Raw genomic sequence first — 20,601 nt, forward strand, 5'->3', positions numbered from 1 at the left:
TTACTATATTTTGATGGTGGTTGGGTGGATAATAAGAATGGTATTATATGACTGATTTTTAAATTCACCAAGAGTGGTGGTTGAAGTATTTTTGATGTACAAAAAATACAAATAAATTCAATTCAATATTATCTATTTATCGCCAAGTCACCACAGAAGTCGTCTCAAGGCACTGTACTATTCACATACATTATTAAAGCCAATTTGTTAAAATTGTCTAAGGAAGACAGCACATTGCATTGAACATCACTTTGTCACAGTTTTCCATACAAGAACAGTCTGCTCCATTAAAAAATAAAATATTGATCTGAATATTCTGGTATTCTATCAATTATTCAACTAATTGTAACAGTTCTGTAACCAGAGCCAGTTTCTGATATGGGCAATATATGAGCACCCAGCCCCGCCTTCACCCGCCAAAAAATGAAACGCATTATTTCATATAGCCTGTCTAGCCTACATATTGATTTCCTTTCACCCACTTGCGGGGAGTGGGTGTCGTCTGTCAGGTGCAGGGCATGTATCTTCTACTGAGGTCTGACACACAGGTTGTGAAAGAAGGGGGATTATCTCGTCTCCCTTGCTGGGACAGGGATGTGTCTAATAGTACACCTTATACAATTAGTTCACTAAGTAAATCACACCAGTGATTGATCCCAAAAGCACATTCCATTCATAACATTGTGAATAAGCCAATAGTTCACAGCTAATTTGTCTGAAATTGCTGAAAGAATATTACAAAATGAATCCGCACACCAAGGAAGGTGAATTAGTTTAGGTCAAAGTTGTTTTGACTCATGTTGGGTGGTGATAACCTACTCCACTCGAGTGCCAATTACACACATGAAAGATGTACAAGAACAGGTCAAATGCATCAGGCGCCTAGCTTAGGAAAAAGAGAAAATAATAAGAGGAGAAACGAGAAAAAGATAAAGGTATGCAGCTGTGTCATCTCTTGGATCATTGAAGTTTTTTTTTTTTATGTGGGTTATATCCTGTTGCAAGATAGGCTTAATATTAATGAATAACATAAGATGCTACTTATTTACATTTACCTGCTTAGGATGACATATTTGGTTTGCAGCAGAAACTATTACTGTTTTGAAAATTGCAATTCTTCTCAAACAGAAGGAAAGTAACATTAGCCTACTATAATTACTAAAGGCAGTGGTGTAGCTTGGACCGTGTTAAATAGCCATTAATTGGAAGAGGTGTTGATTTGTCTCCTATTCTGAATATTTTACAAATTGGACATACATGTAAGCCTGTTTATTGTTTTTGTTTTAGTTTTTAGCCGTTATTGTCCGTATCAACGGTACAACTGCTGAGCAGATATCATACAATGACATTTTTGATGACTTTGCATCATGCAAAGGCAAGAAGGGTCAATATTTAGGTGGCAGTTGTGCATTTTAATCTATATTTCTTGTTTGAAACTTAATAGCGTAGAATCACTTATTTAAAGATAATAAGACTTTACATGATTGCTGTGTGATTTAATTTGTGTTTCTTGAAGTGCAGTAGATTAGTAAATTGTCTTAAAAAAAAAAAGGTTTAGACCTTCCTTGACAGTTGTGCAGTGACATTTGTGTCTTGATCAAAGTGTAATTTTATACACAGATTTTCTCAAGTGTTCTATTGGTGCAATTTAAAAATGCCTTATTTTAATTGTGTTTATTTACTACAGTATTTATTTATTTTTTGTATTTGTAATGTATACTTTTAAAATGTTGGTATAAAGTATTTATGTGTCTTACCTTAATATCTTAATCTGGAACCATCGAGCAGAACACAAGTTTCAAAGCTATACTGCTGATAGTGGAAAAGCTACTTCGATCAAATCATCTTGAAGCTGAACAACTGAGAAAGAAATTAGAGAAACACAACAGCCTTAAATAAGCATATTTTATTAAATTCACTGAATAACTTTTAAAAAAGTATGCTGTTTATTACAAAAATCCTCTTGTGGTTTTGTATCATATTTTAGCAACGCAAATAAGTTGTTTTATGTGAAATATAATCATCCATTTGTTTCAATTGTCTTTTGCTTTTTTTATATAATTAATTATTGTACAATTTGATTCGGGAAGTTTCCTCTCTTTAAGTCAATGTCTATGTCTGTTATGTATGTCCAGTTGGAGTGTTTCAAAATAACATAAGGAAGTAAACATACCATGCCAAACGACATCTAAAGTAAACTACAGGTTTTGTATTCTGTCTTCTAATAATCTGAATTAGTTAGGATTTGATATTTTAGTTTCTGAAAAAAGTGCTTTTTTTTTTTCCTGTTTATTTTTTATTTCCCTTTCAACATTCATTTCCTCTCAGAGGTAAATGTTTGTGCCTCAGATCTTGAATCTCCTCCTCCATTTAAGTCTGCGTGTTGTAGGGAGAGCACTTAAAGGAAATTCAATTAGATGATCAGATTAACCATGATGTCAGCCCAAACATCTTGTTCCAAACTATCTTTAACCTGCAGCATGTATGTCCCATTGCAGAGCTAATGCCTTCGGCCTTATATTTATTGAAACTGTGTTGCTCAGGCCAAACATCAGCTTAAGTCTTGATGCATAAGTATGTGGCTTTAAATGTTTAGAAAGCTAGATTGTTGTCCTGTGGTGAACTATTATTTCTTGGCAGCTTGGAGGGAAAAACAGCTTTGTTGGCTGGGTTTTGATTAGAACTGAACAACAAAACATGAATAACAAGTGAACATATTCACACGCTGGCTCCCACACAGTTTGGAAGCATAAACACACATGCATTTCTCTTTACGAATCCACTTTGAACCTTTCTATCATTGAACTGCTTGTTAGTCTAACACAAATATTGGGCGTTCATGTTCAGATGGCAAGCATGAAAAAGCTGTTGTTCTGTACTCCTAATGGCACCATTAATTGACAGAGTTCCCAAAGAGCAGAGTTGAATTGAAGCATATTGTAAATGACATATTCATCACGTATTCTAAAATATTATACTCTTTATCTAACAGCATGGTTTGTTTTTTTTGTAAATATTAGGCCTGGTTTTCATTCCAGATCTTGATCTACCAAGACCTGGATGATTATTGTAAGCTTATTTTATCTTTATTAAAATACAGTTTGAGGTTTGGTGCCTCTTACAGCTTGGTGGCCAGTGCTGTAGTCTTATTGAAACAACAACAACAACAATATAGAGTATTGAAAGTTATTTTAAATATGCACCATGCTTATGCTTTTTATTTTTTGCTGACTGGTCTAATAGTGGATAAAACATCTGCATTTGTCTAAAACAGTTAAATCTGGTCCTTAACTTTTTTAGATTTGTCTACCTGGATTATTGAGCATGCATCAGGACATCTGCATTTGTGTTAGTTTATTATCCCCTGTCACACAGCAAAGAGAAACAATTAGAAATTCCATAATCGAGGTCCATCTGTGCATGCTGTGAGCATAAAAACTTGACAAATAATTGCAATACCAACTAGGTGTAAGAAAGATTTATTTTCAAAATTGGGTTACCATGTCAATATCCAAGAAGGCTGCCACCAAAAATGTTTATATGTAAACCTGGAGAGTTAAGACGGTGGAAAATGAAAAATGACTTGCCTCTATTATTATACAGTTATTCCTACCAGGGCTTAATTTGTAAAATGATCAGTGCCGGAATGCAAATAGTGGGCAGAATGGCAGGGTGGGGGCAGAGGAGATGTTGCGCAGGGGAGAGCGGGGGAAGTGGAGGGAGCTTATGAGTCCCCCCCCCACCCCCAAATTAAATTTTTGAATAAAGTAGATGATATTTCATGCATTTTGGTGCAGCCTAATTAACGGGTTGTTAAACATCTACGTCTACCTACATTTGTAAACACTTGATTCAGTTACTATTTCAGAGAGCAACAACAGGTTGTGTGTAAATAGAGCAGCGCTGATTCTGTCAAGCGTCCCCCCCCCCACACACACACACACACCACGTTTTCTGAGCTGAACTCTTCTTTGCTGAATTCATTCCTGCATGTTGCCCCTGCTGCTCCAACCTTAATCAGCCTACAACTGCCTCAGTTGTCCAACTAAGGACAATCCATCCATCCATTTATTTTATGAAAGTAAACTGGACTGTCTTTTTGACATTTTGATTGCCATTATTTTGACAAATTAGCGCCGTTGTTTTGATATGTGAGCCAAAATATCCACTCCACAGACTGGGCAACATCTCTCGTATTTTGAATAAATAATCAAAATAAAAATGTGCTATGACTTTGGACTTTTAGGGGCAGAGATTTGAGCTGCCGGATCCGAGCAAACAGTCGACGGAACACACCTGGTCAAAATAAGAGAGTTCCCAGATCTTGTTCTGGCAGGATCCGGCTTAAATTAACCACTGAATCCTACCCATTTGAATATCTTGCACCAACAACATTAGTGTTTACTTGGATTTCCTGTTCAACTCCAGTCCAGAAGAAAAAAAAAAAAAAACTCTCTTCTTAAACATGAAAAATCTTCATTATTCAAATCCCTCAGCAACAGGGGCCAAAGACGAACGTTCTTTAAAAATGAAATAGTTGTTACAACTTTCCTAGTTACAATCAGGAAACTCATTCTTCCACCCTATTGGTGCTCATTATCACCTGTTAGATAAAAAAAAAGACACAATTATGGAGCTGGATAGCAGCATAGATAAAATATAGAAGAGAAAGGACAGAAATTTAGTTTAAATCTCTGGAATATCTTCTTTTGTGTTTACTTTACTGTTTTTGACAACATTATACAGGGTGGCGGCCATTTTTATTTTTCATGTAAATTTCAACAGATTTTCCTTTTTTACTAGATTTGGTATGGTATGGTATATAGTTTATTCATTTAAAAAAAAGTACAAAACAATTCCATAACAATATAAAAAAGGATACAAAAGATTTAAAATGAAAGGCAGAAGAAAGAAGAAAAAATCTTATTATATCTGCCCCTATTTTCAAACAATTATTTCAGACATAATAATCTTCAAGGAACAGAACAAAATGAATAGCTTTCTATTTTTTCTAATTCTAATACAAAACACACACTAAGCTACTTCATATATACTTTTTTATCATTTCAGCTTTGATCTTTTTCTTAAATGTGCACATTGACTTGGCATTTTTCACATCACTCTCTAGACCATTCCACAGTCCAACTCCTTGGATTGAGGTAGACCTTCCCTTCAGACTAGTTCTGAATTTTGGTTTGACAAATATCTCTATCCCCTTAAGATTGTAACAACTTTGTCTTTTAACAAAATTTCTTTGGATATTTAATGGTAATGTGTGATTTTGAGCCCTATACATAACTGATAAAATACTGTAATCTACCAAATCATGGAACTTCAATAACTTTAGTTGATAAAATAATGTGCTTGATGGGTGACTGTAATGCTTTCTGGTGATAATTCTTATAGCTCTTTTCTGTAAAATAAAACTAGGTTTTGTAAATGTTTTACACGCTTTCCCCCAAACATCAATGCAATAGATTAAATTTGGAACAATGATTGTGTTACACAACATGTACAAAGCTTTATTATTTAATAATTCCCTGACTTTGTATATTACTGCAATAGATTTAGATATTTTTGTTCTTACAGAATTTATGTGATTTTTCCATGTGAGCTGTTCATCAATGATTACACCCAAAAATTTCATCTCATTAACTCTACAAATCTCAACAGCCTCAATTTTAAATGGATCATCAACAGTTCTCTTTTTGTTACTAAATATCATGTATTTAGTTTTATCTAAATTTAATGATAATTTATTAAGTTTAAACCAAGTTTGTATTTTATCAAATTCTGTCTTCATCAATTCCAACATCCGTTTTACAACTTTAACCAAACAAAAAAAAAAAAAAAATACATCAGATAAATCAGATAAATACATCAGAAGTATATGATGTAGGCAATAAAAAAAATGTTTTTCAAAACTAAAAATGTTCACAATATACTTTCACAGCAGATGTTTATGAACACTTCTTTGGACAGTTATAATCTGGATTATTCTATTCGTTACTGATTAGAATATACAATAATATTCAATTGAAGCCAAGAAGACTAAAGAAAAGCTGTTAAATAGATAGCAAGTTAAAATGTTAGTTTGGGTCATTACTATTTCCACTGTAGAGCTTGACACTCCCAGTTGACAAGATAACACCAGCCACTAAATATCACATCTGAGGTGTGCTTCATAGAGATGTTCAAGTCTTCTTCCTACAAGTTCCCTCCAATGTCAAGGTTTTGAACAGTTGGTAAATAAACTAATAAAAGTGCTGGAACAAAATTCCTCTGCAGATATACAGTAGGAGGGTGTTTTTATTCTACTAACTAGATGGAGCACATCCATATTCTATCACACACACACACACAGGTATGGAGAATCCTCTCTCATGACAATCATGCTCCTCCCTTTGTCACCCCATTCATCTCGTCCCATTCCATTACATCTCTCCTTTGGTCATGGCACAATGAAAAGTTTGGCGAGATCTCAGAACCTTTCTCCTTCCAGGCCAGACCCTCTGCAGCTACAGACAGTTGGCAAAGCCATTGAAAGCAGCCACTTTTTCCTTTAGCACCACCTCTGGCTGAACAGATGCTGATGTATGTGTGATTTTATTACATATGGCTCCACTGGCACATGTGTGTGTGCACTCACCTGAGCACAAGCACTCATCCTTCTTGTTGCTAATCAGTTTAAAATTCATGGCCATGTGGTGATGGTTAATTTTACATACTTTATAGGTTTTAGGAGACAAGGTGCAGCTGTTTGTCTAATGGTTAACTACGCCTGAAAAATAACACGCTGTTTTAAAGATCAGAGCAAGTTTTATATCAAATCTGTGAGGAAAGAAGTACCAACGGATCTCAATAGTTTAGATATGGTCACAAAAAGCTGAGCAGCTTCGGATGTTATCAGTCCATTAAATGGCCGTTATTAGTTGTCATCCCTATATGTAGCGGTCACGCTGTCCCACCTACCTCCTAGTAGGTTTAAAGGTACGTTATTATTGTTATTATTGCTGATAATAGGCAGCGTCACATGGGGTAAACCAGGAAGTGTCTTTGTAGTTGTTTCCAGCTTACGTAACCCTTTTCCTAAACGTAAGCTTGCACCTGACCCTGAGGACCAACCCTAAACTTAACCCCCTTACCCTTGTGCCTAAACCTAACCAAGGCCATAAACCTAACCGCCAGATCCTTTACTCTAAACCTAACTACGTGAAGCTATTATGAGCGCTAACAAAGCTAAAAAATAGAGCTGATTATCATCGCTAACAACATACCTTTAAACCCACTGGGAGGTACAGGAGGGGCAGCCTGACCACTACATATGGAGATGATAATGACTAATAACGGCCATTTAATGGCTGATAACATCTGAAGCGGGTGAAAAGCTGGAGGTATAAGTCTGTTTTACACAGTGGAAAAGTTTATTAACAACATTAATTGAAGTCAGTAAGGTCAGCTGGACAGGGAAATAAAAATGGTGTGAGTAATTTTAGCAATTGTAAGATTAGAACGTAAAACACTCTTTATGACATGCTGTAATTAATTGCTTCTGGGAAATTTGCTTTCAGACAACATTTAGGTCTAAGTGTTATTATTTTCAAGTTACAAAAGTCCAACTTAAACAAACAAGGGAAAATACTGATTAACACAGAAAAGGCAACCTTATTTAGGACAAATGAACTTGAAGAAAAAGTTTAGCTCTAGAGAGGTACAGATCAGAAAACAATCTTTTTGACACATTAACATCAAGTTAATGTTTAAAAGCAACAGTTTGAAAGAAAAATAAGCTTTTAGACAGTTGTTTTAAAATATTTTTTATCACTGTTGTGTTTTACAATAGATTATGAGCATGATTTAAAATGAATTGGAAACATATTGTAATTAATCTGTTTTATGTCCACCAGAATATAGAACAAAATGTCTACATTTTATTTTACTACATAACAAGCACCCTGCAGGTGTTGGACACTGTCTATCACGGTGCGCTAAGATTCATAACTGGCTGTAACTACCGTACCTATCATTGCACACACCCTGTATTCACTGGTTAACTGGTCATCATTAACTTCACGCAGACTCTCTCACTGGTACATTTTCATCTTTAAATCACTTCTTGGTCTGCTGCCTTCATACATCTCCTCCTACATGTCTCTGTGTGAGTGCAGCTACAGCGTGCGCTCTCAGGACATTATTACCTGCAGTGTTCCCTCAGTGCGGACTGAACTTGGCAAAAGGGCCTTCTCCTACTCCGCTCCTGTTTCCTGGAATATCTTACAAAAAGATCTGAAGCTCTTGAACTTGACCTCTCTAAGTGGCTTCAAACATCTGCTAAGTTCATGGCAAAAACCAATGCAGACATGTTCCTGTTTTTAGTTTTCTACATCGCCTTACATCATAGCTGTTTTTGTTTCATTTTTTTTTTTACATAATTTCATTTAATTTATTTTTCCCAATGCTTTCTTCTATGATTGTCTACCGTTGTCATTGTTGTCCACTGTTGTCATCATTCTTTGTTAAAAAAGGACTCTCTTGTAAATGAGTCATCGAGGTTTAATGAGACTAATCTGTATAAATAAAGGTTGAATCACAATAATAATTGCATGATCTACCAATTTAAGTTTTGTTTGAACACTTTGACTCATTTTCTGGCTGTAATCTCTCAGGACTTAACTGCATCCTTAAACATTAAATTTCTCTGATTTGCATATTTTAACCACAAAATATACACATTTATTTCATACAACTAACCAATGAAGCTCTTATAAACACTGATGAAAAATGTGCAGCATGAAACAGTAAGCAGTAACGGTAATGGTTGGATAAAAGCACAATTAAAAAGACATACAGAGACAGAGCTCAGACTGTAGAGCAGTGTGGCAGTCAGTCAGCAGTGCGAAGAAGAAGACTATTTTCACTGTCCAGCCAACTGTGTTATTAACTTGCTCTGCACTGAATCAATTGACAGGTCCCCATGTTTATTTCTCTCTGTGTTAGCGCTTGTGTTTGTGTGTCTTTTCTCATTCTTTTTCCCATCGTTTCCATCTCTGGCTCTCTGGTCAGGGTCAGTGGATGATTGCCCCTCTTCCTCCCTTCTGATTACCTCAGATTACACAGAATGGAGTCCTGTAGGAAAGAACCATAGATTACAATCCACTCTTACTCTCCTAGGTCTTGTAGTATTCCTGTATCTTTTTTCCCTCATACTGTAAAGTAGAGGTATAATGTCTACATGCTTACACTCAGCCACACAGATGCTTTTACCAGCAGTTTAGGTATACACTGCTTAAGAAAACTCTTTTGGGATCTCAGGGAATGAAAACTCCTACTCTGTTTACAAGAAAACAGTATGTAACTCTAGAAATACATTACATGCTGCTTCAGCATTCAGGACTTGCATGTGTGTGAAAAGATGCTGTGTTCACAATGGATGGCCTCTCGAGCGCTTACAGTCCCATGGGATGCAGCAGTGGAGGTAAAACAAAGACAGCAGTGACCTTGGCTGAAGTACTGGGCAGTCGAGGAGAACAGAAGCACTGGCTGGTAGGTTCTGCTGGTCGAAGCAAAGAGCATGACCTACAAGAGTCCCCTTGAGAGGGTTACAACAACACACTCGTATGCAGACTGGAAAAACACACCAATCACAGAACTCATTGTTAAACAGGACTTTAATAAAGCAATGGTTTGGAGAATTTGAATATTTCTACAAGAAGCATACACCAACACTTCACGTAACTACACTAAAAATAACTTGTTCCCTGCACATTTACTGTTGTTTTCTGCTCAATAAAGTTTCATAAAGAAATTATATGGGGAGAGAAATAAATCCAGTAACTGATCATATTGAAGGGTTTAAGGAGCATTAAATGAGGATTAGAAATATATATTTCATGTAAAATTACTCAAAGCATAAATGCTTGGCCATATGTCAATGTCCATCAGAGGAAAACAACAAGAGAATGGAAATAAAGCTGAGCAGAAGAAAGGCATAGATAAGTGATTGAAAGCATGCGGTGGAATATTGTATTGTGACTCTGTCCATGGTAACAGGATGAGCACTGGCCCTTGTGAGTGTGCTAATCCCATTAGAGCAGAAAAATAGTATTACTGCTGGGTAATAACAAACATCAAGAAACTGTTCTAGCATCCTTTGGAACTTTTGATTCATCCACGTTTGTTTGTGACAAAATGTATTAAACATATCCACAGATTATCAGCTTTGGTCTTCCAAACTGCCTTTAGTATATCATCTTATTAGAAGTCATATAGAGTTTTGTAAACATTTGCATAACTGTAGGACACGCCTGAATTTATCTGCTATTGAAGATGTTCTCTCATCAAATGGCATTAAATTGGGCGGCTGTGGCTGAGTGGTTAGAGCAGTTGCCCTCCAATGCAAGAGTTGGGGGTTCAATTCCACCAGCAATATGCCCAAAGTTTCCTTGGGCAAGACACTGAACCCTTCATTGCCTCTGATGTGTGTCCCATTGGTGTATAAATGTGATAAAGCTCTGATTTTTCTTTGTATAGGTAGAGTGCTGTATGAATGGGTAAATGAGGGCACAGATTGTAGTGCATAGCTCTTTGAGTATCTTGATAAGATAGAAAGACGCTATACAAGTACAGTCCATTTACCATTTACTGTTTAAATGTGTGTGGTAGTCATCAATAAATATAAATTTAGTTCCTAGACAATTTGACACCTATCAAGTAGCTCTCATGGTCATTTAACTAAATAACTTATTGAATAACTGTTGCTGCTTTAAATATACCTTTACGTTTCAACACCTTATTTTCAACAGATATTTTGATTGGATTGATTTTCAGATTTTCTTGTTACACAAGCAGTTTTCCTTGCTTCTTTCGATCGTTTTTTAGTAAGTTTAACTACCAAGTCCAAATGTTTATTGTTCTCCTCACTTGAACTGGGCTTTATGACTCTGTAAAGGGAGCTGGATATTGTGGATCCAGCTGTTCCACATGATTGGTTCATCCCATGAAACAGCCAGTGAAGTAGCACAGCCTATGTCACTGTGTGTAAGTATGCTTCCCTCGGGAATGTATGTTTGCCATAGATGACAACTGATGCATTCCTCCCCTTTGCCTTTTCTTTTTCCTCCTAGTGGAAAAGCAAAGAAGGAGTCTGTGTGCGTCTGTGTCTGAGGAGGGAGTCATAAGGAGGAACAAAAAGAAACTCAATTGTACAGTATTTAACTCAGTTCCCGTCCTTTGTTTTAAAGAGGCATTTGAAAGATTTGTATTGTTCGTGAACATCACATCTCTACTTATCAGATAAGATCTGAGGTAACATCAGGTTTTACTGCTGTAATGGTTTATATTTGGCATCTTGTTACAAATGAACATATTATGTTACTTGTCTTTTCAAATTTACCAATGAATTGGTTTGGATTTAGTTGATTACAGTCTTAAGCTTCCTTCATTCTATTTTGGTTTTCAACAATACCTCATTTTTCTTTCATCTAAATGTCTACTGGTCTCCCTTGACCTTCTAGAAAATTGCATGCCAGTGGCTCTATCTGTGGGCCAGAACTGCTGAGGGAAATGTGATGACTGACAGGTAATGACATCCACTGAGAGCTGAGATTCCCTCAGGGTGCTCTGTGTGCTGGCCTGTCACATGGCCCACCTGCTTGTCTTCTGTCCCCTGAGTCTAGAAATGATACTATGACTGCCTCACCAATGCTGCATTCATTAATTCACCCATCCACATTATACTCGTTCTTCTGATCATCACCAACTTTGAGTTTATCAGTGTGCCACTGACATCACATTCCAAAAGTCTTTTCGTCTTTGTCATGACCTGTTGTCATAGGTCTGCACTGGGTTTTTCATCTCCCTCCATTTTCTTCTTGTCGACTTCTCTCCCTTTTTTTCCATTTCTTTTGATCTGTAACTCTCCTCTTACACCCCTTTCATCCTTTGGTGTCAGTCAGTCAGATTTTCAAGTTCAGGCAAGCACGTCATCCATCTTTGTTCATATGGACTGGAGGACCAAATAAAAATGAAATTTGGAATTTTTCAGCTCTTTTCTTGCTAGCTTTTTCTTTCATGTGTGATGGGCTTTTTCAATTGAATTTCATTTGTTCTGTGTCTTAAAGCCTGATGAGTTGATGGTAGTTTAAGCGTGTACATGATGTCTTTAAGGTATGTGCTTTTATGTTTATCTAGAAGACAGGAAAGGAGATTGTGTCATAATTCACTGAAGCTGCCATGAAAACTGATAGGAACCACAGACTGTGCACCTGCTGCTTCCATTTTATTTCAAGTAATGATGTATAAGTTTTGTTGTTGCCTCATCAGATGTTATTTTCTTCCATAATGTGAGATGAAGCAACAAACGGGCTGACAGTATATTGAGCTCTGGGGTATTTGCAAGATGCATAGATATTTTGAAAAGGGTTTACTTTTTGACAAGAAAATAGTTGTGCAGTACTTGTTTAATCTATGTGTGTATAGCTGTGCGTGCATGCATGTGTGTGTGTGCTTCTTATTCAAAAGCACAATACTGGCACTGAACTGTGATGTTTAAAATATATCTGCCATATTTATCCATCCATTCATCTTTTGCTGCCATCAGAGACAGTGTCATCAGTTAGTACTTGGTTCAGGTAAGCTCCAGGGCATTTTAGCTGAGAGATATAATATCCTGATGCATGCTCAATAATCCAGGTAGAAAAATCTACCTGAGAGATCTAATCTCCCAAGCCTGTCCCAAGTATGTTCCATGGCCTTTTCTAAGAAGTACATGTGCAAAACACCTCCTGAGGAAGGTGTACTGACGGCATTCTTAGCAGATCACCAAAGCATCTCAAGTGGCCCCTTTCAATGTGGAGGATTAGCAGCTCTACTCTGAAAGTCTACTTAACTCTTGTGGACCCCTCCATAAGGGTGAGTCCAGCTAATTTCAGCTTCATGGATTCAGAGTTTGAGACATTAATTTTCATCCCATCTGTTTTACACTTGGCTGCAAACTACTCCAGTGGCTGCTGGAGGGCCCAACTCTATAAAACCAACAGGACTATGGAGAACAAAATGCAGTAATAAAATCAGAGGTTTCTGTCAGGGTGTGAGAGGGATTTGAACCCAGGAATGCAGACTCAACACAAGGATCTTGATGATATGACTAAAACATTTTTTTTTTTTGTCAAAAGCAATCGCATCGTCTAAGCTTAAAAGTTCAGTCCATAAAACTCATGGACAAAATCAGTGAAAATTGACAATCCTGGCAGAGTCCAACACTTACTGGAAACAATTTTGTCTTATTACAGACAATGCAAACTAAGCTCTTACTTTGATTATATAGGGACTAAATGGATCTTATCACAGGGCCTGAAACCCACTCCCTAACTGCTCAATACCATTGATATGGGTCCAACCACCATGTAATCGCAGATAAATCTCTCCCACATTTCTGGATTCATGGTGAGATCCTGGTATCCTTAGCCTGGGTGACATGTTTGGATAACTGCTGTACCAGTCAAGTGTTAACATTTTAATGATCTGCTTCATTAACCATTAATATGCAATGGAAGGCCTACCAGGGACAAACTTCACCAGGTTACATACAGTAGCAATTAAGGGCCGTAGGATACTCTAGTCCTTCAATCACAGTACAAAGCAGTTATTATTTTTAGAATTTGTATATAATGTTTTATGTAAATGATACAGAAGCAAACATTCACTATTACAGGTGCATCTCTAAAATAGATTAAAAAAGATAGTTACATTAGAATATAATGAAACAGTTTAATATTTTTGCCAATCATATCAGAAAGTTAAACTCATTTATTATATAGATTCATTACACATAGTGTGAAATGTTTCAAGACATTCTTTCTTGTAATTTTGATGATGAATGACAAAACTAAATTCAGTCACAGAAATTGTGAATATTGTGAAGATGTGCATTATTGGAAACTCCTGTGTGAAACTCCTCACACCCTAATCAGGTGATTAACTCATAGTAATGGGTTATAATTGTCTCATTGCTCAAGTCCATCCACTCTTGAACCAGAAACAATATCAGAAGGTCTTAAAAAGAACTATATTGTTGCTCAAAGGTCTAATGTCCTCTTTTCAGATGAAAGTAAATTCTTCATGTTATTTGGAAATCAAAGTCCCAGAGTCTGGATGAAGAGAGGAGAGACCCAGAATCCACGTTGCTTTAAGTCTAGTGTGAAGTTTCCACAGTCAGTGATGGTTTGGTGCCATGTCCTCTGCTGTTGCTGTCCACTGTGTTTTCTGGAGTTGACAACGCAGCAGGACATTTTAGAGACTGCATGCTTCCTTCTGCTGACGAGCTTCATGGAGATGCTGATTTCATTTTCCATCAGGACTCGACTCCTGCCCACACTGCCAAAATTAAAACTGGTTATGTAATATTAAAATTTTCTGACACTGAATTTTGGTTTATAATTATCTGTAGTCCATAATTATCAAATTTACAAGAAATGAAGGCGGAACATATGTCACTATATGAATCTATATAATATATATGAGTTTCACTTTCTGAAGTGAGTGACAAAAAATGTTGAATTTTTTCACGATATACACATTTATTTTAGATGCACCTGTATGTACATTCATATCTTATATAACGACTTTCACAATATTACATTTAAAAAGTACAAGTTTGTGTACATGTACATGTGGTTTTGTAAGTCCATGTGTTGACTTTTCTCATAAGTTCCAGATGCTGATGCTTTCAAAAATATTCTGCTGCACTGTATACAACTTTGATATCCTAAGCAATTTCCCTTCCCATCATCATACTGAGCCAGAGGTGCTTAACCTTCTTTGAGAGACTATCCTTGTTGCCCATTTTTCCTTAGAAGTGGTTCACTGCTACCACTTCCTCTGTATTGAAAATCAAATTCCTGAATAAAATTTGAGTGTCACTGCTGCATGTATAATCGCTTCTTTCATAAAGATTTTTTTTTTTTTTTGGTTAGTAGATTCTGTTATGTTCTGTCTTTGTTGCATGATGCTGATAATTTAAAGCGTGTAGTTGTCCAAGCTGAAAGCCTAGGATCTTTTTCATAGGCTTTATATCAGCTGGTGTTGGAGACCCATGTGGAGTACATGTTTTCACCGTGTCTTCCTGTGGCCAATCACATAAAATTCAAAACATTGTGACTGCACAAATTGAACTCAGGATTATATATTTGCCTGGATAAACCATTTGGTCAGTAGAAAAAGAAAATGAGCAAAAGAACATCAAACATCACCACGTACACTATTCAGTGCTTTCCTGAAATAGTAGGAGGACTTGAGATCGATTAAATGCTCATGCATGAGTTGCCTTGGTGCAGCTGAGCCAAATGTCTTATGAATGGAACTAACTACAAGTGCATCAATGAAATCCCAACAGATTTGCTAATGTAAATGCAGAGAACATAAATAATATATTTAGTCTGTCTTATAACACAAGATGGAATTTATGCCTGTTTTATTCATGTCACTTTAATTTGCATTAATTTTATAAAAATGCACATTTTCTTCTCTGCTTTTCAAATAGATATTATAATAGCTCTCTCTTGAAATGAGTTCTTGTGGCTCAATGAGACTACATGTATAAATAAAGGGTAAATAAAAAATAATAAAAAATAAATGAACCCTGAAACTGTCGGCAGCTGTCTCTACCAGAACAAAACATCAGGTTTTTGCTGAATGAATACAACACTTACCAGGTTTGTGTTTTAGAGACAAGCTTATGCTTGTTTAAGTGGAAACAGTGAATCACACCACATTCTGTTTTTTCCATGACAACCATACAGTAGGTCATCTTCTTCCATGATGACAAAAATAAAGTATTTTTAAAGAAGTACTAGCTTTTACTTTTAGCCACAGAAAATCATTGGCCATTATACAAAAAAAAAAAAAAAAAAAAATATATATATATATATATATATATATATATATATATATAATCTGTAGAATGTTTGGAGCCATGAGTTCAACTGATTGAAGAGACGGACAAGAAGCCTTGAAGGTTTTAAATGATGACACTTGCTAAAAGGAGCAGATGAGCTGAAAATCCTGGACTGGATAAAAGGTGGCGAAGCATCAAAATCACCATGTAAGAGATGAGGAGATGGACTTGTGGTACTAAATACTAAGTACTTTATATCATCCAATATGATTTGTTTAGTGATGTTTTTAGATTTTTACAATGATTATGCTCATTTGGTATCTGCTTCTCCCCAACTAGAGCCATGTTCATTTCCTTCAATCCGGCTGTCCCCCCCCCCCCCCCCACTCGTCCCCTTTTATCCTTTGTGGATGTCTTATACTGACCTTGCCATGATAAAAACAAACATCTCAGTTTCAGTTTTATTTAGTTTCCTTATGCATCGACTATAAACACTCATTTGGTGAGATTCTGTGAAATTGTATGTTCATCCATTGTTTGTTTTTGTTTCATAACATCCAGAGCATTAAAACCATTTGGTCTCATGATGTGTGTCTGCCTAAATCATTAGCGTTTCACCCTTTAAACTTTGTTTGTTTTGAAGTATTTCTTCTTGTTTGTTTTTGATCAGTTTTATTGTGAAACATTTAGAATTATTAATAAATACTTGTATAGACCTTCTTGAATTTGATAGTTCCTAAAGCCTCTGTGGATTTACAAATGATGCAGCTGCAGTTGACAAGTTGTTTTCAAGCTTTGAAGCTCTGAGGACCTTCCTGGGAATGAGCTGAAGTGAAACAGAAATTAAAGAGACATTATTTAAAAATAACATATTCCCAGGACACAATATCCTACAGTGTGTACATGCACTCAGACAAACGTAGCAAACAGTTGTCCACATGCTCATTCCATATCCCATAAGTCCTGTCTGTGTGGCAGATTGTGTGCATTTATTCCACTGAGTGAAATGGGCCTCAGATTATGAAATAATAATAAATATCTACTGCATAGATACCCTTAACATTCAAATGGACTGTACTTATATAGCGCCTTTCAATCATTTGAAGATACTCAAAGCACTTTACAATCTGTGCCTCGTTTACCCATTCACACAGCACTCTACTAGATCTGTACAAAGAATAATCAGAGCTTTATCACATCCATGCACTGATGGGACACACATCGGAGGCAATGAGGGGTTCAGGATCTTGCCCAAGGACACTTTGGCATGTGACTGCTGGTGGAATAGAATCCCCAACTCTTGCATTGTAGGACGACTGCTCTAACCACTCAGCCACAGCCGCTCATTCAAGTGCATAATGGTTATACAGTGGTCCCTTGTTAATCGCGGGGGGTTAGGACCACGCCCACCCACGATAAGTAAAAAACTGATGTAGGGATACAGTAGTTCAAGTTCAAGTTCAGTAAACTTTGTCATGACATGTGCCAGGCTGCAATCACACTCATCACCTGTTACTCCCAATCTTCCTCCTTAAATAAAGAATTTAAATTTAAATTGTAAAGAAGAGAAGTGCAGCTGGACATCAAAGGAATGTCACAGCTTCAGCTCTGCAGCACGGAGCAGAAATGTACTTCTTGATCAGGAAGAGGGCCGGCATCGGAGGAGGGGCGTGCCAAAAACACCATCTTAGCACCAACATAACTGGTTTGTTCCACTTTGGAGTAAGTTGTTGGGGGAAGAATCAGTTTTGTGTTGTGTGTTTCCTTGACTGATGAAGCCTTCTGGATGGAAGGTGAAATGTTTCAGCAAAAAAATAAACTGTCCAGATGACCTAACTGAAAATTGTTGGATTGTATACCTGGATTATTGAGCATGGACTTTTTTGGTTTTACTTCTTGATCAGTTACACTTCAACAACTGAACATAGAAGTTCTAAAATAATTAAAAATAACTTTTAAACACTTTTATATGTTGTGATTATGAGGATTTTTACAATGTGACATACTTTGAATTTTAATTTGGAAGACAAAAGTCGATCGGTGCATCTGAACAACAAAGGGTTAACCCTTCACAAAGCTGATGCAGCAGGAGAAATGTGTGTGTGTGTGGGTGGCAGAGAAGGAGATCAGCTGATGAGCTGCAGGAGGGAGCTTTCTCTTGCACTTGTGGGCATCACACATGGTGTAAAGTCATTTAAAATAATTTAATTTAAATAAGCAACCCATGGTTCCTCCATCAATCAGCCCATTGTGTCATGTCCAATCTTACTTTGAAAATCTGTAATATAGCGAACCAGCGATAAACGAAACGCGAAGTAGCGAGGGACTACTGTATATGTGTAATGCAAGCACACCTATGTCAAAATATAAATTATCTTGAAAAACATCTTCCTTTCCCTCTTGTTGCTTATGTATAATAACTACATTTCATTATGGTAAAAGTTAAGGCAATTGACAGAAACCAAATATTAACAAAAGTTTATGCTTATATATTTTATTAATTCTAGTTGCTAACTTCTAAGTTAATTTGGAGAACAGTCATCTTCACTGTAAACAAACCAAAATTTTGCAAACGTCTAAAGAAATGTTCTGTTTAATTTTTTTTCTCTTTTTTTAACAGTTTTTGGGTGTCTTGAGTTGTGTTTCTTCATTGCTGTAATATTTATTTGAAATTCATTCATGGTTCCAAATAAGCTTGTACTGTAAATACTTGTGAAAAGTTGGGACACTAAACAGATTGTGAATAAAAACTGAATGCAATGATGTGGAGATGGCAAATGTCAATATTTTATTCGTAATATAACATAGATGACAGATCAAAAGTTTAATCTGAGTAAATGTAACATTTTAAAGGAAAAATATGTTGATTCAAAATTTCACAGTGTCAACAAATCCCCAAAAAGTAGCAATAAGTGGCTGGAAAAAGGAAATTGAGCATATAATGAACAGCTGGAAGACCAAATAACACTAAGTGACAGGGGCAGCATGGTGGCGCAACTGGTAGAGCTGCTGCCTCTCAGCGAGCAGGTCCCTGGTTCAAACCCTGGTCCAGGGGCCTTTCTGGGTGGAGTTTGCATGTTCTCTCCGTGCATGCGTGGGTTTTCTCCGGGTACTCCGGTTTCCTCCCACAGACCAAAAACATGCATGTTAGGCTGATTGGTAACTCTAACTTGTCACTAGGTGTGAGTGAGAGAGTGAATGGTTGTTTGTCTCTATGTGGCCCTGTGATGGACTTGCAATCCGTCCAGGGTGTACCCCGCCCCTCGCACAGTGATTGCTGGACATGGGCACCGGCGACCCCCGTGACCCAAAATGGAACAAACGGGTAAAGATAATGGATGGATGGATGAAGGTCAACTGACAACATGATTGGGTATAAAAAGAGCTTCTCAGAGTGTCAGTGTCTCTCAGAAGCCAAGATGGTAAGAGGATCACCAATTCCACCATTGTTGCGCAGAAAGATAGTGCAGCAATACCAGAATGGTGTTACCCAGCGTAAAATAGCAAAGACTTTTAAGTTATCATCATCAACTGTGCATAACATCATCAAAAGATTCAGAGAATCTGGAACAATCACTGTGCGTAAGGGTCAAGTCCGTAAAACTCTGCTGAATGCTCGTGATCTCCGGGCCCTTAAACATCACTGCACCTCAAACAGGAATGCCACTGTCAAGGAAATAACAAAATGGGCTCAGGAATTCTTCCAGAAAGCATTGTCAGTGAACACAATCCACCGTGCCATCTACCGTTGCCAGCTGAAACTCTACAATGCAAAGAGGAAGCCATTTCTAAGCAAGCTCCACAAGCTCAGCCGTTTGCACTGGGCCAGGGTTCATTTAAAATGGAGTGTGGCAAAATGGAAGACTGTTCTGTGGTCAGATGAGTCACGATTTGAAGTTCTTTATGGAACACTGGGACGCCATGTCATCCGGACCAGAGAGGACAAGGATAGCCCAATTTGTTATCAACGCTCCATTCAGAAGCCTGCATCACTGATGGTATGGGGTTGCATGAGCACTTGTGGCATGGGCAGCTTGCATGTCTGGAAAGGCACCATTAATGCAGAGAACTATGTTCAGGTTCTAGAACATCATGTGCTCCCATCTAGACGTCATCTCTTTCAGGGAAGACCCTGCATTTTTCAACACAATATTGCCAGACCACATTCTGCAGCAATCACAACATCATGGCTACGTAGGAGAAGGATCCGGGTACTGAAATGGCCAGCCTGCAGTCCAGATCTTTCACCTATAGAGAACATTTGGAGCATCACAAAGAGGAAGGTGCGACAAAGAAGGCCCAAGACGATTGAACAGTTAGAGGCCTGTATTAGACATGAATGGGAGAGCATTCCTATTTCTAAACTTGAGGAACTGGTCTCCTCTGTCCCCAGACGTCTGTTGAGTGTTGTAAGAAGAGGAGGGGATGCCACACAGTGGTAAAAATGGACTTGTCCCAACTTTTTTGGGATTTGTTGACGCCATGAAATTTGGAAACAACCGTTTTTTCCCTTAAAATGATACATTCTCTCAGTTTAAACTTTTGATCTGTGATTTGTGTTCTATTCTAAATAAAATATTAGATGTTGGCACCTCCACATCATTGCATTCAGTTTTTATTCACAATTTGTTTAGTGTCCCAACTTTTTTGGAATCCGGTTTGTATATATATATATATATATATATATATATATATATATATATATATAT

Source organism: Nematolebias whitei, chromosome 6 (assembly GCF_014905685.2).
Source record: "Nematolebias whitei isolate Nwh7 chromosome 6, NemWhi1, whole genome shotgun sequence".
In the NCBI taxonomy this organism is placed as follows: Eukaryota; Metazoa; Chordata; class Actinopteri; order Cyprinodontiformes; family Rivulidae; genus Nematolebias; species Nematolebias whitei.